Consider the following 24337-nt stretch of genomic DNA (forward strand, 5'->3'; position numbering starts at 1 on the left):
GTAATGACCAGCTGCCTTCCCTCTAGTCGTACACTGCAAAATTAGGGACAGCTAGCGCAGATAGCCCTCGTGTAGCTTTGCGCGAAATTCAGAACAAACAAGAATCTATTAGTATTTATTGTTTTGACCGCGCTTTTTTTTGAGCCAAACTCCTTTTGGTATTGATAAAGTGCTGTCAAATTCTATCCATATACAAATCCCATTTCTGACAGAAATGCGTATACGTGTGACGTAAACGAAAGAATCGTCTAGATTAATGGTTCCCAAACTGTGAGGCGCGGAATATTTCAAATTTTCAAGGTAAACACACCGATGCCGACATCTGTCAGACATTGCGCGAACTACTAGCTCGAGATAGTTCACATTCACAGTTTGATATTGGATCGAGTTACATTCCTTTCGATGAAGTTCGCGAAAGTTTGAGGTATGCTTTTGTTTACCTGTACTTTTAGCTACTCCAGTAACTTCTCGAACTTTCTCGTTTCTTATATTTTTTTTTATAAATACCTCTCGACCCTCCGGGTCCATCAGTAATTGGAATAACTGAAAGGTATTGTGATCAAGTGTCTGTGAGGTCTAGCAAAGCTCAATGAATTATTTTGTTGATTTTTAGTCCTTGTGCATAAAAATGGAAAGATTTTTGAACATTAATAAGAAGTGTGGGAGTGAAGAAAAGGATGGTGAACCACAAACCAGTGGTAAAGTCATGAAGAATCGGAAATGTGACGATAGTTATCTAGATTTTGGTTTTACTTTGGTAGATGTCAATCATGAAGAGTGTCTGCAGTGTGTATTATGTCTAAAGGTTTTAGCTCCACAGTAAACTAAAACGCCACTTGGAAACATGGCTAGACATGTCTATCTAAAGTTGACCACTGTAGTAATAAATAATAGCACTTGGGTTTACATCAGAATGTTATTCTGATTTTTTAAAGAATTGAGTTCTGCTATTATGATTATAATAACATTTAATGCATAATGAACATCTGTAAAAACTTTGTACTTTTTCAGTTTTGGTTATTGCTTCTTATAACTTTATTTGAGCCTAACTATCTTTCAGGTTCTTGTTATAGTAATATGTGTACATGTTGTAAAATATGGCAGCTGCAATAGTGTCTTGAAGTATATCAACACTTACTTTAATTATGTTTGAACCCTGGGTAATTTGTGATGATACTTTAAAACCAAAGAATCTTGGTTTTCTTTAGTCTTCCTTTGTAGTGCTGTCACAGTTGGTTGTTTTAATGTCTTTATGGACTAATCATAACTGAGCCAAATATCACTTAACAGAAGCAAATGAAAGAAAATTTATTAATAATGTTCAAGCTGTTAAAGGAGGCAGATGTATAAAATTGCCATGAGATAAAGAAAATGTCACAAGATCACCTGATTGTACACTGAGGAAGGATGGTGTGGCATAGTTGTCATTTTGTAATGATATTTTGTATAGTTTATGGTACTTTTTTTGTTTAGTAATGAATTATAATACCAATCAAAATTATATGTTCATTTCTTATGTTTTCATTTGAAACTAGTGACTGTTAAAATTATTTTACAGTGGTTAATTTTGAATAAGCTGAAGTTAAATATCTTGTATTTGAAATGAAAGATCTTTGTTACTTCTAGTTATATAGTACCCAACAGTAATGCTACAGGATGATTAGGAGCATTAGATGTCTCCTCTTCTATGATTTTTTGTATTGTTTTTAATATGTTTTGTCAAAACTAATGATTCAACTGCAGTTGTACTTTTCAGTCTTAAATGTTCAAACAAGATAGTTTTGTCTTTTATGCTAATTAATGTCTTTAGCTTATTTTGAACATTGCTAAACTGTCATTTACATTTTGAAAATATAAGTAAAACATTTTTGTATTTAGTATTAACAGAACAAACACAATTTATTTTTAGACTTGATGCATCCATTTTTTTGTCTTTTGATATAGATTTGTATATAACATATACATTGAAAACTGTAATTTATGCATAGAGAACTAGCTGTATTTGTTTAAAGAAAATGCTACTAAATTGTTGTGTTAAGGCATGCTTTTTTAAGTTAATAAGTTCCTGTGATCTTGTGCAAAATTTGTATACATTTCTGTTAAACATCATATTTTAAGTGTAACTTTTTTACTCAAGCCATTAATACTAACTTTTTAATCATTGCAGCAAATTCCTAATCTGTGTAGCAATTCAAGTTTATTCTATTGAGAAGTGGAACAATGGTGAAACCTGCTTGTATAGCACTGATCACCCCACATTTAACTCGCATAGATCATTTATGCCCGAGTCTGTCCAATAGAGTTAATGGGTGCTTGCATTACATAGGAATCAGTGCTGTATAATACAGCATCTTCTCCCTCCTTCATATAGTATGTATTTTTCCAGTACACTGAGTTAATTACCAAGTTTTAAAACATAAAACAGTTTTATGATTATAATGTGACACAGATTACCTAAGTTTTGTAAATCCTTTTAAAGGGTCCGGGGTACCTATAAAGAAGATTGTAGAAATTGTACCTCTACTTAAATGTTGTGCTTTTTATTAGTTTGTATGATTTTTGGGAGCTGGCTATCTTGACAATCCATGAAATTATCCAAACTTTTGAATTAGTTTGTAACATGTGAATGTCTTTAAATATCAAAAATGGACATTCAACCTATTATGAGATGAGTAAATTATGCATCAGAAATGGTTAAAATGAATTAATTTGTAATTAATATATTTGAGTACTGTATTGTCAGATGAACCATATTTAGATTCATTTTATGATTTAATATGGTACTTGTAGCTCCAATGTACAGTTGTAGTCCTTTTTCTTTCCACACTTTAAAAGTATTAGGGAACAACAGTGCAGTATTTAAGCAAAAAAATCATTTTACGATTTAGCTAATCATATATTTTAAGACAATTTTGTTTATAAAAAGCTCTCAGCATCAGGTTGTTAAATCACATACTGAGACAGTTTCTAGTTGGGTGTGATTCCTGAAACATTTTTATTGCAAATATTTGATGTGACTAATGTAAATCAAATGATATGCTGTATTCATTAAAAGGTAAAAATATTGTAATGATCACACAGTTATCTTCAGAAAATAAATACACTATTTTTCACCTTAGAAACACTATAAATTGGATACAATGACACCAAACTAAGTAAAGTAAAAATAACTGAACTTTATTCCTTTAGGTATTTACCACTTTAAACAAGCCAAATGTTATGCCTGTGAGCATATTTTTTAAAAGTGTATTATATTTTGCTTATCAAGGAAAATGGTACTGTTATATAAAAAAATACAGCACAGTGCAGTTCTGGTGGAAGGGTTGTACTTACTAAGCATGTGATTTGTTGGATATTCCTGTAGTGAGGAAAATGATCTCAAGAGTTTATAACTTCTTCCCATTCCTGCAGATCTACATGATAAAGTAGAAATTAAGGATGAAATGTCTATTCCTTTGGGCTGAGTATATTAAGGGAACATATTAAATTTCAGAATAAATTTAAACCTTATTTCTATTGAATTAAATGTGATATTGTGTATTTATTTTTTGTTAATTGTACAAAATAAAATTGTAAAATCCTGCTACAGTCACCTTACACATCTCACTTAGTCTTATAGGTAAATCTAAATATTTGGGCACATATATTTAAAAATATATATATATTTTGTGATTATTTTAATTTCAAATTTCAAATAGCAAAATGAAAAGAAATTTAACAAATAACTAGAATTAAACTTCTTATTCATTCCATTTAAAAATTAGAAACAGTTATGTTACAAAATTGCTCTAAATAAAAAATAACAAAGGAAACACCATCAAGCTAGAAATTAATAGAAATGTCAATATCACTATAATGGCAATATGCACATATGTCTTCATATTGTGGCATGCATTCTACAAATCAGAGTACTATATTACTAGTATTTCCTAGTACTACCTCAAAACTGGAATTAAACAAAGAAAAAACTGTCAGACTTAATTTCCAGACATACATGTATTACAAAAAAATACACAAGTTAAATATAAACTGTTTAACATATTTAAACAAATAAACTGTTGGTCACTCATACTTTTAATATTTATTTCTTACAAACAGAAGAGAAATTTGGATTTGTAACAAACATATAAAGCTGTAAAATTCTAAAGTGCACATATTTAACAATAAATGATAAACTGTTGTTGTGTGCATAAGCAAGTATAACTTTCTTGCAAGTTTCACTAAAACGTTATACAAATGTCTTAGATTTTAGTGGTTTCTAATTTCTTGAGTTAATGAACTTGAACAGATAAGTAAGAATGTTGTGCAAAAAAGAATAGAAACTAAGTTAAATATTGGTACTGCTTCTAACAATACTAAATTAATTTGTTTTTAAAAGTATTAAGTGCAATATCAGTGACACCTTATTTATGAATAAGATAAAACAGTTAGATAATGAGATTGTAATCATATTTTGATAAATAACCAAATATTAAAATACATTTGTAAATTTTAAAAATGTTATTTAGTATATTTACTTAAGTTGTGTTGGCCAAATGGTTAAGGGGTTCGACTCGTAATTTGAGGGTCACAGGTTAGAATCTCCATTGCACCAAACGTGTGCCCTTTCAGCCGTGGGGGCGTAACAATGTCATGGTCAATCCTACTGTTTGTTGGTAAAAGAGTAGTGCAAGAGTTGGTGGTGGGTGGTGATAACTAGCTGCCTTCCCTTTAGTCTTACACTTCTAAATTAGGGAAGGTTGGTGCAGATAGCCCTCATGTAGCTTTGTGCAAAATTCAAAAACAAACAAGCAAAAACTTAAGTTGTATGCTTTTACTGTTAGTAATATTGTAATTTTTTAGGAAGACTTGGCAATAACAACTACAATAAATATTTGATATTTAATATTTATGTAACATGAAATAATATCTACAAAATATATTATGTTGAAAATAAATAAGGTTAGTAAAAAGAACATTTATGAAAACTTGGAATGAGATAGGATTTTGATGAGAGAGGATTTCTAGCACATTTGTTAGGCCTACTTTAACGTTTAAACGTAAATGTTTTCTTTTCATAATTTAACATAAAATTTAGAACAAATTTTTAAAAATGTATTATAAATTCATTGAGAAACAAATTTATATAACACTTGTGTATTCTCTAGATGTGAGTAGGGCCCGGCATGGCCAAGCGTGTTAAGGCATGTGACTCGTAATCCGAGGGTCGCGGGTTCGCATCCTCGTCGCGCCAAACATACGCGCCCTTTCAGCCGTGGGGGCGTTATAAGTGACGGTAAATCCCACTATTCGTTGGTAAAAGAGTAGCCCAAGAGTTGGCGGTGGGTGGTGATGACTAGCTCTCTTCCCTCTAGTCTTACACTGCTAAATTAGGGACGACTAGCACAGATAGCCCTCGAGTAGCTTTGTGCGAAAAACAAAAACAAAACAGATATGAGTAACAAGAAACAAGGCTGAAAATTGTGATTATGCACTATAAGCATTCTTATAAACGATTTTGAAGAAATTTGTTGTTTGATACATACTAAAAGCTATTATTAGCCTTAATTTTTATCATTGTACTTGTTATAATTTGGTATTTGTAATCGATTTTAGTCATTCTTCCAATGTCAGTATGGGTTGATCTCTATAGAAAGTATTTCAGCAAAAACAATTATGATATATATTTTGGTACATACAAGTGTGGAAACTGATTATCATGTTTATTAGTTTGTTTTTTTATAATCACTGCAAATTGCACAGACATATAACAAATAGTAAATTTCCATGCTGAATTAAAGATTGTGACAAACATATAGAAATTATAGTGCCTTTTGTATTCATTCACTGGTAGGTTCGTAGGAACAGAGAAAATATTCTAATAATAAGAAAGCTTATGCAGCAAGTGGAACTTGTACATGAATTTAGCATCTTCTTTTATGGAATTATCTGCTTACTTAAAATACTACACTGTACATTGACTGATCTCAAAAGGAATTTTAATGGTGAAAATCATACCACATATAATACACCAATAAACCACGTTTCTGAATGACCAGATAAAAAAAGGTTTTGTTCAAGATAGTTACAATATGATAACATGTCAAGTAAATTTTCTTATAAAAATATATAGCACGATTCTGCCTGAAATACAAGCAAAATTAGTAGTACCATCTTCAAATATATATTTAATTGCAGATACGATTTTTAGCATAAGAAGCATAATAGATAGTGTATTTGTGAAAGAATAATAATGTTGATAATGTCACTGACAATAAATTATGTCAATATTTCAAATCTAACTCTGCTTCAAAGTGAAAATGAGAGTGAACCTTCAGTTATTAATGGCACTTGAAATTCTTTTAGGTTTGGTTTGTTTTGAATTTTGCACAAAACTACACAAGGGCTATCTGCGTTAGCTATCCCTAATTTAGCAGTGTAAGACTAGAGGGAAGGCAGCTAGACATCACCACCCACCGCCAACTCTTGGGCTACTCTTTTACCAACGAATAGTGGGATTGACCATTACATTATAACGCTCCCACGGCTGAAAGGGCGAGTATATTTGGTGTGACGGAGATTCGAACCACGACTAGAGCTAGAGTGCCTTAACCACCTGGCCATGCCAGGCTGAAATTCTTTTAGGCAAGATTAGAGTAAATTAGTACATGAGATCTTTGTTTCATGGGCAAGTTTTAGGGCGCTTAATTTGCAGTTTGAGGGTCGCGAATTCAAATCCCCATCACCCCAAACATGTTTGCCCTTTCAGCCGTGGGGGCGTTATAAGGTTACGGTCAATCACACTATTCATTGGTAAAAGACTAGTCCAAGAGTTGACGACGGGTGGTGATGACTAGTTGCCTTCCCTTTAGTCTTACACTGCTAAATTAGGGATGGCTAGCGCAGCTAACCCCGGTATAGCTTGGCGCGAAATTCAAAACAAACCAAACCAAACATGATCTCCCTTTTAACCATGGGAACGTTATAATGTTCGATCAATTCCACTATCCGTTGGTAAGATACATACTATCTTAGCCCAAGAAATAGTGATGGGTGGTGATGAATGACTATCTACTTTCCCTATCATAGCCTTTCACTGATAAAGTAGGGAGGGCTAGCGAAACTCAAAACAAAACTTTTTTTCTTTTTTTATTAGCTATATTTTTGCATGCCAGCAATACAAAGCGTGGGGCGCGCGTATACCCGATTCCATTTTGTTATTCATTAGGATCTTTACCAATTAACTTTCAAACTGAAATTATTTCGGTCAAAATTAGAATAAATAAATCAATGAGACAAATCTAAAGGGTCTGACCTCTTGAGTTAAAAATTATAATTAGATCCCAAATCAGTCAAGAAATGAGAGACTTTGAACTAAAAGTTTCCAGTTGAAAAACAAAACAAAAACCCTCAAAACCATTCTATGGGCTCCTGTTCTGTGGCTAAAAAGAAGTAGATGTCTACCATTATTCACATAAGAAAGACATTTCAGTTACGTTGGATTGTTTTTTTTTTGTAATCAAGAACACAGTTACAGAATAAGCTATCTTTGCTCTGTTCACCACGGATAACTAAACCAGGATTCTAGCGTTGTACGTCTGCAGACATTCCACTGTGTCACTGGGGGCGTTATTTTAAGTTAGAATTCCTTAAAAGTGGCTCTGATTCAGTAGGTTTGTTTGTTAGTAATTAAGCACAAAGCTATACAATGGGCTACCTACGCTCTGCCCACAACGGGTATCAAAACCGGTTTTCTAACATTGTATGTCCGCCGACATACCATTATGCTATTTCAATAGGTTGCTTAAAGTACTTCTACAACATAATAGTTAAATGATTCTTATTGATGAATCTGGAAGTTTTAAGATATTTATTCGTGAACCAGTTGTGTTGGTATAAATTTAAAAGTGGTATTTTTTGAAAGAAATATGTTTTCTTGAAGAGAATCAGCAAAGTTTAACACTGTAAACCTACTAACTTGAAGCATCAAAAACGAAACATAAAATCTTAGATATGTAAATAAACTTTGTGAATCTGTTTATTTCCAAAGTTGCAAATTGATTATACTCAGTTATTGATGTTGTGCAACAAATATAGATATTTTTCAGCTTTCTCAAGATAAGGTGTTTGAATCATTATTAAAAGATTTGCCAAATATTGGTTTTAAAGAACAAAGAAGGGCTATTAAAATCAATGTTGCTATTGTTGAAAAGAACTTAAGCAACCATTTAATTGGAGATTTCACTGAAATATTTAGTCTTTCTTTGTATTTTTGCAGGTACTGTAATAGAAAACGTGATGTTTTAGAAATTTTGATTGACAGAATAGGAAATTGTGCTCTTAGGAATGCTGTAATGTAACTGAAGAATATCACGCCAAGATGTTTTTATGTATAACGGATTAAAATTTCAGTCAACAGACTTGAATATTTGCACGTATCTAAGGGGCTTCCACCTTGTCTAGGATATGATTTATTTGAAAAAGTAATTCAGTTTGATCTGGAACTATATTATGCCAAAAATATTTTTTGAAAAAAAAAGTTTTCATTGCAACAGTTTAACAGCAAGACGGAAAAAATTACTCACTTGAGTAATGATTCACATTGAAATTAGTAGAAAGTTGCTGAAACATTGTGTTCGTTTAGGCTTCTAGCATTTATAATTTATGAAAAGATTGCAGATTACTCTGATCCAATTTGGCTGTTTCACCTTCAGATGAACAAATAGTTGAGATTGTTCTTCAAGACTGAATAAAGATTGTATGCAACTATGATAGAAGATTATATGAAAACGAGAATAGAATATTCTGGTAATATGACATTACGTCATAACATCACTTTATGTTACACGGTTATAGACTCTTCGAATCAAACAAAAACACAACTATTTCACATTATTCACAGAATTGTATTAATATTATTACACATACTAAATCACAAAAGCATTAACCTTTACAAGCCTTTGTTGGTGTTGGGAGCATTTTTATAACGAACTCTAGCGTATAAATACTTTGAATTTTCATACATCACTGTTTTATTGTAAACGTGTACTGAATGCTTTGAAAGCTATTCCCAAGTTAAACTACAGCTTCTCTTGTCTTGACCAAGCAAGACATAAAGGTACTTTTTTATAAAAATATATTTGTGTAACCCTACTTGAAAATAATAAACTCATCTTAGAAAAAAAAAAGTTATTCTATTACATCTTCAAAACCTATTTTACATTGTTAAAATGTCTCACCATATGTCATTTTACTTACTAGAAAACACCAAGTTCGTAAAACGTGCAAATCTAGTGTGGTGTAGGAAGGAGTTATCAAACTAGGATGTTTGGCTAGAAACAATAATATAAAGTACAGTTGCTACAGTACACTCGATTCCACACTCCTGATGTAAATAACCATATAGAGCACTAATTAACTTGTTTTCCCCTACAATGTGCAAGCACAAACTTTGCTTCCACTGAAACATTATTTATTATAAAGTAAACTTAAACTTCTAGCCAATAATTTACTGGCCATTATGTGAAGAGATATTCCAAATATGCATGTGTTTGTTTGAAATTAAGCACAGACCTACACATTGGCTGTCTGTGCTCTGCTTAGTATCCAATACTTTACCACAACGTAGTGAAGAAAAAGTAAAGGGAGTTGAAGACTACAGATATAAGCATGTAAAAGAAAAATACGACTTAGTGTTTCTTTGTATTGAGTTTCACGCAAAGCTACACAAGGGCTATCTGCGCTAGCCGTCACTATTTAGCAGTGTGAAACTAGTGAGAAGGCAACTAGTCAACACCACCCACTTCCAACTCTTGGGCTACATTTTACCAACGAGTAATGGAATTAACCGTCACATTATATCGCTCCCAAGGCTGAAATGTCGATCATATTTGCCTTCCCTCTAGTCTCGCACTTCTAAATTAGGCACGGCTAGCGCAGATAGCCCTCGTGTAGCTTTGCGCGAAATTCAAAAACAAACAAATATAATACACATTTTAACTTTTACGTGTAAAGAGTCGAATTTGCATGATCACCATAATTAATAAACACCTAAACGTTTGCGATACTGTGGTCAAAGTAACTCTTTCATAAATAAACTGTTAGTATCTGTATATGTAATCTCTCAATTACGTGTTTACCTTAGTGCTTGCTATCTTTCTAATCCTAGCCAGCAAATAAACATTATCAAAATGCTAGGGTATCCGAAAAATAGCTAAAAGCAAGTTCGCCTTAGCAACTGCTTTGTATAGAACTTAAGCCAACAATACAAAGACAATGATTCGGACTCTGAATATAAACGTTTCACAAAAAACGACTTGAAGTTTAGAATATCAAACATAATGTGGCGATAATTAGTTTTGTACTTCCAAACATTTCGAATAATGTAAGTAAATAAACTTAACTTCTCGAAAACTCAGTGAAAACAGAAAGCACTTTTCACTTCTGCTTTAGAAATGGAATTAATAAGAAATGCCATCCAAATGCAACATTTCTTGCAAGTATGCAATTTCGTTGCCAACGCAAACGGAAAAAGTGGTTTAAACTGGCTTTGTAATAACATTAAAACATTTAGATTTGTTACTATATATTATACGCACGTTAACTTTTACATAAATTTTTAGTGAAAAAATTATATTCGGTGGATGTTAACTCATTGCTAGGTTGCTATAGAAAATGTTCAGAACCTCTGTATCATATTTAATGTACATAAATTGCTATTCAATTTCTTAAGTTGCACAAATCTAGCCAACTTAAAATATTATTAAGAATAAAAACAAAACCAACGTTTTTTGGCTCAATAAGAGGTAAAATCTTTGTTATTAGTTACATGTTTAATTTCAGTAGTTGGATAGTATGAAAATTATATTGAAGTAAATAGTTTTTGTTAAACGGTATTAACACTGTATTAGACACTAGTCCTGATGGCGGTAACTGCGTTACTAAAACTAGTCAACTGTAACTAGAGTGTGCCAAAAAAAAGTCAGTTTTGTGGGTTGTTTTTAATAATTTGGCACAATGTGTCTGAAAATAAATTATAACTTAAAATCTTATTGGAATAAATGTTTGGCCTCTATTGGATTATGGGCTTTACGTTCCCTTAGCCAAGATACTTTTGCCCAATAGTCTTCTTAATGTTAAAAATAACAAAAGTCACTGAGATCAATTATGGTAATAATGAACAAGTTGATAAATAATTATATATATATATATATATATAATTAACGGTAATTCACGGTAATAGAACTTCATAGGAATTTCAAGACAGACAAGAATAAACTGGTACTATTATATGTACTGCTCGGGATTGGTATAACTCAAGTGAAAATCTGTCTTTACCTTCAACTAATATTGGATCAGAAACAACATATTATAAATAGGTGGAATTACTTTCAGTCTCTTGGCCATTGTTTTCGTCATCATTTATACGGGACTGGAAAAAAAGGTATAAAACCATAACACAAAGATCAGCGATCTATAATAATATTTATAGTGAATGGAATGATGAAGGAAGCAACAGACTCTTGAAAAAAATATCAGCCAAATTATGTTGATAACACAGTAAGAAGACTAATGCTTGAAACTATCATTTAAAGATAATAAAATTTTATACATATGTTACTTAATTTGACTTTGAAACAAATTATGCAAGACATTACAAAATGCTAAAATTATATTCAACGTTTCTTATTGGCAACTCTTCAACTTACAAATTTAGCCACCTTGAGATAAGAAATATAAGTTGAGCTGATTCAAAGGGATTAATTTGGATATTATAAACTGAAAGTCTCCCTGGTAGCGAAGACAAACTGGATAAAAGAAAAGATAATACATTTATTTTCAAAATACTTCTGTACTCAGAGTTACCAATATATTCTTCTAAACAGAATATAAACATTATACATTTATAATTACTTATATCTACCTTTATAGTTATGTTGTGGCGACGGTGATCCTCGAACCTCGACCACTCAGAAATTTGTTTGCTTTAGATATTTCACTTTCAGAAAACTTCCTGAACTACAAAATAAAATGTGTGGTTTTAAACACAGTGACACTTGTACAATGAAACAAAACTTATCTCTTGTCAAAGTATTTGAGTTAGAAAAAAACAACAAAATTAAATTGATTGAACATGGATTTAAAAGTTTAGTAATCCTAAGACGTCTTTCAAAGAACATTAATAGTACGAAAATTATCCTGAAGTAAACAGTATTTAATACTAAAAGGTACTAATACTGTATCAGACAGTTTCTTCAATAATATTGAAACTCACAACAGGATGAAGAATAGACATTTAGAGAGGGAAGAATCAACAACACCATAATTCTAAAAATTAAATAAAAAGTAAAATTTTTGTGGTTTCTGAATACTTTCTTGACAATATTAATACTATATTTGAATAATTTAAGGAATTTCCAAATTAACTTAAACTCTTAACAACAAGTGAAGAATCTTGGTTAGGAATAACGACGTCACAAATTGTTCACATATTCACATGCCATTCGCGCACAAAACGCTATAACAACAACTCCCAATATTTATGTGAAATAATGAATGAACTCATTGGGTTATATGGTTATCATATATCCCATTTTCGTCATCTTATCCTACCAGCTAGAAAATAAAAATTAGAAAAGTCCAGTTTTCTGGATCTTTGATTTAAAATTCAAAAATATACGTACAAGTAGAAAAATCTTAATATTTGTGATACATATGATATTGTTTATGCTATAACATAATTTTTTTCCAATTTAAGTTTATGTTGTTTTTGAAACATATGACAAAAGTAATTAAGTACATTCCCAAGGTTTCACTCAGTGTAGCCTGTATTTAATGGCGTATTAAAAATATATTTCTTCAGCTTCAAGTTTTATGTCTGTCTGTCACTGAACTAGTTTATCAAAAATTTAGCATTTTTGGTTTAATTTGTGAGTTTCAAATTAAAACATAAAGAATCTTTCATTTTGTAAATATTTCCATAAATGGGGCAGACTGTTAAAGTTTTCTAAGTTACATCTTGCACAGTATTAAAACTGTAGAGTACAAGATGTTAAAAGAAAGTGTTTATAATGATTATTTCAATACTTGTAAAACTGTAATGTGTTAAAAAATAAGGGTTTCTAAACAACTTTAAAATACTGAACTGTGATATCTTTAAAATCCTCCCTAATGACTATTTTAACGATTGGATGCATGTGTAACGCTAAAAGTCAGGGTTTCTAAACACTATCTCCAGAAGTATTTATAATATATTGAAAAAGGAGAATTTTTAATGAGAATTTCAATAATTGTAAGCTTCTAATACACTAAATGGTAAGGAATTTGCTTGCTTTAACAGCATTAAAAACTGAAGCTTATATTTCCAACCACTAATAAACCCAATTTATTATAGTAAAGAACATTGTTATTAATACTTAGAAGTATACTTTATACAATATAACCATAGCTTTAATAATAATAATAACTCATATTTTTGTTAAAATTTTAACCACTATGTTTTTATATATACTCGTACTACCTTTTCACTAAACAATTCCGTTTGGAAATATCACATGTACGATTCGTTTAGTGTGTACGCCGGGCACAAACTGAAATATAGACAATATTCTCCTTAAAAAAACATAAACACTTAACATATTATTTAATTCATTTTAAAATAGAGCTACTCTTGGGTGAAATTTACAGGAAGTATTAGTTTTTACTGTACAGTTGTAATACCGCTCTGTGTTCAACAACTTTCTGAAACAAATGTTTTGGTTTCTCTGCATTGCAGTGTTTCGCCGTGAAACATAATGCGCAAGCCAAACAAAATCGCCCTAGCGGCTTTAAGGGCAATATACACACATTTTACTTAACCATATTTTTTTTACTGAAAAAAGCTCATGAATAAATCACATAAGTAGCATTTTTTTCTCCTTTGCCTTCAATGGCATTATAATAGTTCATTTTTTGTTTGTGCTTAAAAATAATATTACCAATTGAAAAGTCGTAAATATCCTATTCGTCAATAAGTGTAGGTATGTTTGGTGACGTAACGATGATGTGCAGACAGCTGCCACTCATTGTAGTTGTATCATGACGTAAACATTGACGTTGGAAATCAGCTGGGGTGATGTGACGTCTTGTTACGATACACTATCAGCTGATTACTTGTGTGACGTTTCTTGACGCTACTATTCTAGGTGTTATCAAATCATGTATAAATTCAGGTGTACTAGACATTACATCTTACTTCTGCTTGAATCTTCTTCCTGGAAAGAGTCAACATCAATGTTGTCAGTGTGGATTATTTGAAACTTAAGGGTTATCTTTTAGAAAACGAACTCTATACTGAAAATCAGCTGATTCCAACAGGTAAATTTCAGAAACATATTTACTTTAGACTATGAAAAGGTGTAGATAGTAAGGTTGGTATTATTATATTTTGGAAAGACTAATTTTTCATTTATTTAAAAAGTTCATTTGTACGCCTGTTTTAGAGTATATAGAAATATATCTGTATTGTTTAATTTTTTTTTTCTATTGAAACAAACACGCATGCAAACATACACCTGATAACATTGTATCTAAGTGTACTTACAATCATCACTATTCTTGTTTCTAATTGGATAACGTTATATAATGTACAAACAAATTAAAGGATAATCGTAATCTGTATTGCGAAATGTTGTCAATTATTCCCTAAGCTAAGTATTATGTAAACCAGTTAGGCGATAATCTGTTACGTGATTTTAAAATGAATAATTCACCCTGTATTATATATATCGTGATATCATGCGCTCTTATTTTGGTTGCCTTTTGAAGTAGATCACGAATTAAAAAAAAACACAAAATTGTTTATGAACCATGTCTAGACCGTCTAAACACAAACACATCTGGAAATTTCACTTATGTCCTTGGTGAATGGAAGCCGACCAATAAAATCGGGTTGTTACATACTGGCTTAAACTGTCGTTAATGTAAAACCGCTTCGAAGTCTATCATAAAGTTTCTTTGGCATTAGAACAGCACATACCATCTCCCATAGTATAACAGCACATACCATTTCCCATAGCTCAATCAAATGACCGATCTCGATTCTTGTTTGCTAAAATGGAATACTTACTCCGAGTTTATATCAAAGTTTACACCGACAGTTGAACACTATGTTGGTGTACAGACGAATATATTAAAAATAGATTTCAAAGACCAGTTTGAAGTGCTCATACAATAGCACAGAACACGTCCAGTGGATAAACACATTTCGGAACGATACTATTTTTTTTCAAGATAAGTCGCGTCACATTCTGCGATACGATGAACATATTCATATGGAAATAATCTGTAACACGATAAAATTCAATTTGCATATAGGAATATGACGCGTATAGCTATGATGGAAGTACGGCTCGGGCAGAAATAAGTATTGCTAGAGCAACTGACCCTTACGTACTTTAGAATAGTACCATACATTATAGAGGTGACATCCTATGATTTTTGGGCTACCACTTTCTGATGTAATTGGCTATGGCCTCAAAATAATAGGTGATAACACCTGCTTCCACCGTATAAACCTGTTGAAATACAACATGAAAAAGTATGGGAGGTGTGGCCTAAAGGATCGATCGCGTCCACTTCAATCTTGTGTGGGATGCTACTAGCAGACATGTTTGCATCCCGTAAAATGGCTTTAGATGTCCTAAGAATAGAGATTTCGGAAAAGTAATTAAGAATATGTCAGTTCTTGTTAATATCATGATTTTTTAATTATATAACATAGTTGTAAAACATCATGAGCAGTAAATATGTAAAACAATTTCTACTATTTAGGAGTTCAAGCTGAACGACCAACCATCTATCTGTCAAGTTACATGATGGGACATCAGACTTCTTACTTATATACAAAGAAATCGGAGTGGGGTGATTAATATTACCTTACAACAAAGGTTTCCCCTATTTCCTTGTAATACGTAAAACAATAACAATTCCAATTATTCTTTGTCTGGTACAGCGAATTTCCAGTACCTCTTTTTTTTTATGAACGATTAAAGAGTTTCTTATCACCAATTATGGCAATTCCCTTACAGAAATAACACTTATCAAACACATTTTGTGGGTCAGGATTAATGCTAACAACCTATAAGTGAGAGAGAGAGAAAACAAGAATACGTTATAAGGATCAAACCAAACTACTATATCTGTGATATCCAGAGTTGAAGAGGCCTTTCGCCGAATAGTAGGGCTCATTAAACTAGCGTCCCTCCAGTGATACAGCGGCAAGCTTGCAAACTAATAACAATAAAAACTGGGTTTTTATACTTGTGATGAGCATAACACACAAAATGTGTTTTGTAGCTTTGTATTGAACTACAAACAAGCACACATTAATCCAGACATAGAAGTAGTATATAATACATATATATATGTGTGTGTATATATATATATATATCATAAGGTTTAATGAACCGCGACTGTTATGGTACGAAATATAGTTAAATAAGTGAATTGTACATACTCTCAATCTTTTTTATGTAATTTCCAAATTACATAAATTATTCTGGTTAAGCGCACTGTAAAAAGTCAGCTCCGCCCCTAAAAGGAAGTGACGTGGTTTTAGCTGAATTAACTCTCGTAATAATGAAACTTTGCAAAACTAAGTTCATCACAAATAATTCAACTTTCACTAAAACGAAACCTTAAATAGTTGAATTAATATCAAGTCGTTTAACTCTCATCAAAAAGAAACCTTTTATTACTAACACCTATCAAGTCATTAAACTCTCATCATAATGAAATATTGTATAGTTAAACTGATATAAAATCATTTAACTGTTATCAAGAAAAAACTTCTTTTACTAAACTAATACTAAATCATTCAACTCTCACAATAAAACTGTATATAACTAACTTCATAACAAATCGTTTTATTCTCATAATAATAAAATCTCGTACAATTAAACATTATCAAATGGCTTAAATCTCTTAATGTCTGTTCGTAGTTAAGAACAAAGGTACATCTCATATTGTGAAAATAAACTAATACGAAATTGAATAACTCTCTTATAATAAAACCTTGTATCAATATACCAATGACAAATGATTTAACCTTCATAATAATAAAACTTTCTATAACTAAACTGATACAAATTCCATTATATCCCATATAAACGAAACTTTATACCATTACACAAATACCTAGTACTTATATCTAATTATAGTGATACATTTTATAGTTAACTTAGCAACAAATATTTTACCTATTATTAAAACGAAATTATATTACTAAACAATACCAAATCATTTATCTCTCACTATTATGAAATATTGCATTACTAAACTAACAGCAAATCATTTATCTCTCACTATTATGAAATATTGCATTACTAAACTAACAGCAAATCATTTATCTCTCACCATTATGAAATATTATATAATTAAAATAATACCGACTCGTTTAACGGTCATCAAAGTGAAACTGTATAGCTAAACTAATATCAAATCTTTTAACTGTCATCATGATAACACCTTGTACACCATGCAAAAGCTAAATTGTTTATATTTCACCTAAAAGAACTGTTATTGTATATCTAAACTAAATGAAGTCGCTTAGCCAAAGCGTGTATCATTAAACTAATACAAATCGTTTAACTTTTATCATGACAAAAACTTATACAACTAAACAATACCAAAAGTTTAACTGTTATCACAATAAAACTTTGTATAAATAAACTTATACTCGCAGTATAACCGTGAAATTAAAACTTTTCATGATTAAACTTAATAAATTGTTTAATTTTCATTACAATGTAATCTTGTATGGGTAAAGTTTTGCCAAATTATTTAACTCCTGTCATTAAAAAATCTTGAATAGTTAAGGATAATATCAATTCATTTACCTCAAATCTTAATGAAATATTGTATAACTAAGCTTTTACCAATAGTTAAAACTTCTCATGATGTAACCTTACATAGCTAATCTCATTCCAAATCGTTTAACTTTCATTATGATGAAACCTGTATGGCTAAACTAATACAAAATTATTTAACTCTCATCGCAATGAAACATTGTATTACCTCACTGGTTACAAATTACTTAAACCTCATTACAATGAAACCTTGTATAAATAAGTTAAATAGGCCTAAAAATCGTGCTGCATGTTTGTTGTTGATGCACAGACGTTATTAAATAAAAGGAAATGCGGTAAATTTAAAGTAATTGAAACAATTAGTAGGCCTGCCTAAATTATTCATGTATGATGTTAATTATAAACTAATCTGATGGCTGTGTAAATTGTCTTAATGACTGCCAATTGAAATCTAAGTGAATTAAACCTGATCCACAATGCATGCTACCTAGCAAACATTTTTTAGTGCAAATGACACTTTGAGCCGATTGTTCTGATCAAACATGATGTCTGAAGTCTCTAACTGTTGTTGAGGGGTTTGTCATCATGTTTGATCAGGCCATTCGGGTACCGTGACGCTGTTGACTTTCAAAACTTGGGTATCTGGAAAAAAGTATTAAAAGTCAATAGGGTCCCGGTACCCATATTTTTAGTGTTTGTTTTTTAATTTTCCGCAAAGCTACATGAGGGCCATCTGAGATAGCCGTCCCTAATTTAGCAGTGTAAGAAAGACTAGAGGGAAGGCAACTAGTTATCACCACCCACCGCCAACTCTTGAGCTTCTCTTTTATCAACGAATAGTGGGACTGACCGTAAAATTATAGCACTCCTACGGCTGACTGGACGAGCATGTTTCGTGTGACCCTCAGATTGCGAGTCCAACGCCTTAATCACCTGGCCATGCTGGGCGATTCTTAATGTTAAAAAAAATAAATTAAAACATTCACATATATGTAACTTAATCACATAAAAACTCCTGTCTGAGATGGGGCGATAAGAGATGACGGATTAATTCCTCACATACCTTTCCCTTTACAATAAACACAATAATTTACACATACCAAGCATTCATGCATACACTGTCGTTGTTTGAACTTCCTTATTCCATTTTCGCATAGATGAATAAAATTTAAAAATCTTCTCATTAGTACCAAATCCTTTAACTCTGATCTTAATAAAACCCGGTGTAGTTAAATAAATACCGAATCATTTAAGTATCAGGATAATGAAAACTTTCTCAGCTAATTACAAACAATATCACTTAATTCTCGTTATAATAAAATTTCGTACAACAAAACAAGTACCTAATTATTTAGCTCTATCATAATTAAGTTTCGTGTAGACAAACCCATATAAAGTCGTTTAATTCTCATATTAATAAAACTTTGTATCGTTAAACTAATGCCAAATTTTTTTACCCCTAAATAGCTCAGCGGCTTTACTGAGGACTTATGACGCGAAAAACCGGTTTTTGATAAGTGTGATAAGCACAACACGTAAAGTTCATGGTGTACCTTTGTGTTCAAACATATAAACCCAAATCAAATCCTTCAACTTTTACCATTAGGAAAACTTACGTACCTAAACTAATACCAAATTATCAACTTTATTCGTAATGAAACCTTGTATTACGAAACTAATACTAAATCTGTTAATCGTAAATATAAAGATATCTTGTATAGATAACCTAATACAAATTCATTTAACTCTCATTATAATGAAACCATGTGTTCCTGAACTAATAACAAGGCGTTTAACTATCATCCTTACCACACCCTATATAACTAAACGGTTACAAAATAGTTTATTTCTCATCAAAAGCAAACCTTTATTGGTAAACTAGCATCAAGCTGTTTAATTCTCACCATAATAAAACCTTGTATAAGTAAAATAATACTAAATCTATTAACTCTAATCATGATAAAATATTATATAACTAAATAAATTCCAAATAATTTAATTACTATTGTAAAGGAAAATTTTCATATGTAAGCTATAATTAAATCAGTTGATTCTAATCCTAATCTAACCTTCTGTTACTAAAGTAATCCTTAGTCACTTAAGTTTCATAATTATGAAAATTTTCTCTTGTAATTACAACTAAATCTCTTAACTATCGTTGTAATGAAATCACGTACAACTGAACCAACACCAAATTCTTTACCTTTTATGTTTTAACTCTTATATTATAATAAGATCTTGTATAATTAATATAATACCAAACTGTAACTTAATGAAACTTTGCGTAACCAGACCAATTACAAATATTTTAAGACTCATCATAATTGAACGTTGTAGAACTAAACTTATGCCTCTCACAACATGTGTAAACTATGATACTCAACAAAAATATGTTGAGCCCCTAAGGCTGAAAACTTTATAAGCAGAACTATAACAAAGCATTTAACTGCTGCTATATTTCAATTAACTTAGAAGTAATAAAAATGATATTCTTCATTTTGATCTAAATTATTTTTGATAAAGAATTGAATATCGAATTCTAAACTCGAATCGAATCCTCATATTTAATGTGAAGAAAAAGAAACAGATATTGAATATTTTAACTAAAATAACCATATTACTAAACGTATTGTAATATATATTGTCTTGGTGACAAAATACTGTGTGTTCACTCCAGAATCTGCTGGAGTATCTACATAACAAAAAAATTTGGTGTTGATAAATATGATGAACCTACCACTTGACTGTCACTCTTGTAACACACCTAAGAGCCTAGAGTGCGACGAGATACTTTTTTCTGCAACAGGCCTCGAACAAAGAATCTCTTTAGCTCATAGTACAAGCATGCTAACCATAAAATAAAACCTAAGTTATGCAATTTTACTTAATAGATCAAATCCTGAGAGAGAAATGAAATAAGAGGAAGAGCAGTAACAGTGTAATTTAAATATAAGTATCCTAAACAATTTTCTAACCAAGCAAAAGAAAAGAATGGGTACTAACAAAAGCAAATACATAAAACAATTATAACTGTATATCACCGAAATTTTACGTGGAAATTTCAATATAGCTTTTCTACTTTATGTAGAATTCAAGAATTCAGATGTTATATTTTTTACCTTAGAACTGTGTTCTACTATCAGAGCTGTTTTCAAAACTAATTTTAATTATTTGCTTGGTTTTTGTTAAGCACAAAGTGCAAAATAGGCTATTGAAACCCGAGCTTATTACACTAAACATCTTAGACTTGCCGCTAAATCAGTAAAGGGTTCTAATGTTAATCATTGCAACTATCTGATGCCTCAAATTAGTACATGTAGTGCATTACTTAAAGGTTAACAAATTCAAAAATGCAAAGAAAACATCAAAACAATAAGCTAAAATCATTTTAAAAAAACCCAAACCATACATAATACTCAAAAAACCGTTACAGAATATCTTAAAAATCGAAAAATGACAATCTTCAATTTTTAATTCATTATTCTGCTCTCCAGATCTCAAATCTTGTCTCCCCTTTAAGAAGTATGGGGTTTCTATGTCAGCTTGATATAAAAAGTGTAAAGATAAAAACATTAAAAAAATAATTTCATTTTCAAACATAACTCGAAAATGACAAAACGCATTACAACATGCTCATGCAGGGTAATATAGAATTTCAATTAAATTATATGAGCTTTCTGATTATTTCCACAGTCTTTCATTCCCTTATAAAAATATTGTTATTTTATTTTATTCATTATTTAATACCTTTCTTCGTTATTTTTTACCAAATTGATCAGATAAAAATATTTGGAATTTGTTTCAATTTACATCTGTTAACACAGCTATAATTCTATCACCAAATTGAGTTTTAATTATTTTAATTCAAAGACAGAGAAATTTTCTCTTAGATTTAATTCATTCAGTTTACAAGTTTCAATATATTGAAATTTTTCAAATGATTTTTCCTGGTTCCATTTATACGGCAAAAAAATAACCCAAAGCTAAATTAATTATACAATCTGGTAATTTATCTTTTGCCGTTATTCGAGCCTAATTTGAGCAAATTATATTTCATGCTTTTGAGTTGTAATTACATTCATAGTATTGTAATTTCTTTTTTATTAAATAAACATTCTTTATAGTCATAGAATGTAATTATATTTTTAATAATACAGTTTTAATACCATTAGACTTCTTACAGGGGCCTGGCATGGCCAAGCGTGTTAAGGCGTGCGACTCGTAATCTGAGGGTCACGGGTTCGCATCCCCGTCGCGCCAAACAAGCTCGCCCTTTCAGCCGTGGGGGTGTTATAATGTGACGGTCAATCCCACTATTCGTTGGTAAAAGAGTAGCCCAAGAGTTGGCGGTTGGTGGTGATGACTAGCTGCCTTCCCTCTAGTCTTACACTACTAAATTAGGGACGGCTAGCACAGATAGCCCTCGAGTAGCTTTGTGCGAAATTCCAAAACAAACAAACAAACTTCTTATAGATTTGATCATAATCTAATGTTAAAGCACACAAATGTCATCGTTATTTTCTCATTGTTTACACCTTTCAGTTTACCAGAAACCTTGTTGTTTACTAACGCAACACCATAATAATCGTGTTTTATAAAATATAAAGCATTAAATAATTATTGTTTTCTTTTATGTCGTTTTTTTATTTCGCAAGTATTAGAATCACTATCTTGTATTAAAAGTCATTACGATAATTTGATTTCATGAGCCCTTAGTAATAACACATCAATGTTTTCGGAAGATTTAAAATGCTCTTACCAACGTCAATTGGTTTGCTAAATACACGTATTGTTATGAAACGAATAGCGGATAACATTTGTGTAAATTTTGCTCACTCCTTGAAGTTTTGTTTAGCTATTAATATTTCAACGTTTTATTAACTAGTTCTATAACATTTTCCTTGGTCTTTTCAAACACATAATTATTTAAGAATTAGCAAAAATCGTTTTCAAAACCATTAGTGGCTTTCTCATTTTTGTATTTTGGCGAATATATATCTTAAAACAATTAAATTTAACAATAAATTTGCTTTGATTTCATTATTAATATTAAACATTATTTGAGATTTCTATTTCTAAAATATAACCTATTTCAGAATCATGAGGCAATTTTACTATATCGAAATTTATATCACTTCATTTAGATTTTCCATGGGGTAAATATTTACCAACTGCCCATCCATATATGTTATTGGCATTGAGATAAGCCAAATAAATATTTTTTTTATTACGATTAAAAATTTTACTTGTATTTACTTCGCTCTTTCTATTACAATACTTCGATATACCTTCACAACTACCTTTCTCAAGAATTAAAATCATATCATATTCAGTTAGTAATTTTAATTAACTCAACATCAACCATTTTTAACATTACATTCCATGATACGCCGGGTGCTTTGTACGAGGTCTGTTCAAAAAATACGCGGACTGTTTGAATTGCGCGGCTCCAGTTGGTTCCAGGGGAATCCGCTTGGTGTCGCTAGGTTTGCACAGATCAGCTGATTACGACGCCATTTCCCGATTGCAGATATTTTCATTTGTGTATTAGCTACGCGGTTTTAAGTGAAGTGCGATTTTTTCGTTTGGCAGATTTCAGAATGAATGACCTGAAGGAGCAACGACTTGCTGTGAAATTTTGTGTTAAACTTGGAAAATCTGCGAGTAAAACTTTTGCTATGCTTAACACGGCTTACGGCGATGTTGCTATGAAGCGTACGGCATGTTTCAAGTGGCATGAACGTTTTAAGGATGGTCGACAGTCCATTGAAGATGATGAGTGTCCTGGACGTCCTTCCACGTCAACTGACGAGCCACACGTGGACAAAATCAACACCCTGGTGCGGGCAAATCGACGTCTGACTGTCAGGGAGCTTGCTGAAGACTGTGGGATATCAGTTGGATCTTGTTACGAGATTTTGACCGAAAAATTGAAGATGCACCGCGTTGCTGCGAAATTTGTGCCTCAGAACTCGTGCGTTTTCGGCCAAACACTCAATCACTGTTCTTCCCTCCCCCTACTCACCTGACCTTGCTTCTTGCGATTTTTTCTTGTTCCCCAAACCCAAAAGACCCTTGAAAGGAAGAAGATTTGAGACAATTCCCGAGATTAAGGCAAATGCGACGAAGGAGCTGGAGGACATTACAAAAGAAGCGTATCAGGACTGTTTCAACAAGTGGAAACACCGTTGGGATAAGTGTGTGCGTTGGGGAGGAGAGTACTTTGAAGGGGTCTTAGGCCTGTAACTTCTAAATAAAGTACATTTTGTTTCATGACGTCAGTTCGCGTATTTTTTGAACAGCCCTCGTATTACCTAGTAGGGCTTAATATATATGTTTTCAAACAAACATCTCTAAATATCTAGAAAATTACAACTAGTATAAAAAAACAGTCTTTACGAAAAGTTCAAAATATGTTCCCATGTTTTTATCTTAAACGCTTTCCAGGCGTTTTGAGTATGTTTCTGGTCATCTTCCCATACGTTACATTTGTTCAATACACTGTAAAATGA

General features: G+C 31.5%; 1 protein-coding gene and 1 long non-coding RNA gene across 2 annotated transcripts in view; one reads left to right on the forward strand and one right to left on the reverse strand.

Moving 5' to 3' along the window:
- Positions 1-346: 346 nt before the first annotated feature.
- Positions 347-13710, reverse strand: LOC143258696 (uncharacterized). Its single transcript, XR_013032459.1, has 4 exons — positions 13499-13710; positions 11903-11997; positions 11688-11786; positions 347-3413 (listed from the first exon to the last, which is right to left on the reverse strand). It is a non-coding gene; the product is annotated as an uncharacterized LOC143258696 (long non-coding RNA).
- A 520-nt stretch (positions 13711-14230) lies between these two features.
- LOC143258694 (putative nuclear hormone receptor HR38) overlaps positions 14231-24337 on the forward strand; it is a 71998-nt gene continuing 61891 nt past the window's right edge. Inside the window, exon 1 of the mRNA XM_076518117.1 lies at positions 14231-14334. The gene's annotated coding sequence lies outside the window, so the exon portion shown is untranslated. The remainder of the gene's footprint in view (positions 14335-24337) is intronic.

Source organism: Tachypleus tridentatus, chromosome 8, assembly GCF_004210375.1.
Source record: "Tachypleus tridentatus isolate NWPU-2018 chromosome 8, ASM421037v1, whole genome shotgun sequence".
NCBI classification, from domain to species: Eukaryota; Metazoa; Arthropoda; class Merostomata; order Xiphosura; family Limulidae; genus Tachypleus; species Tachypleus tridentatus.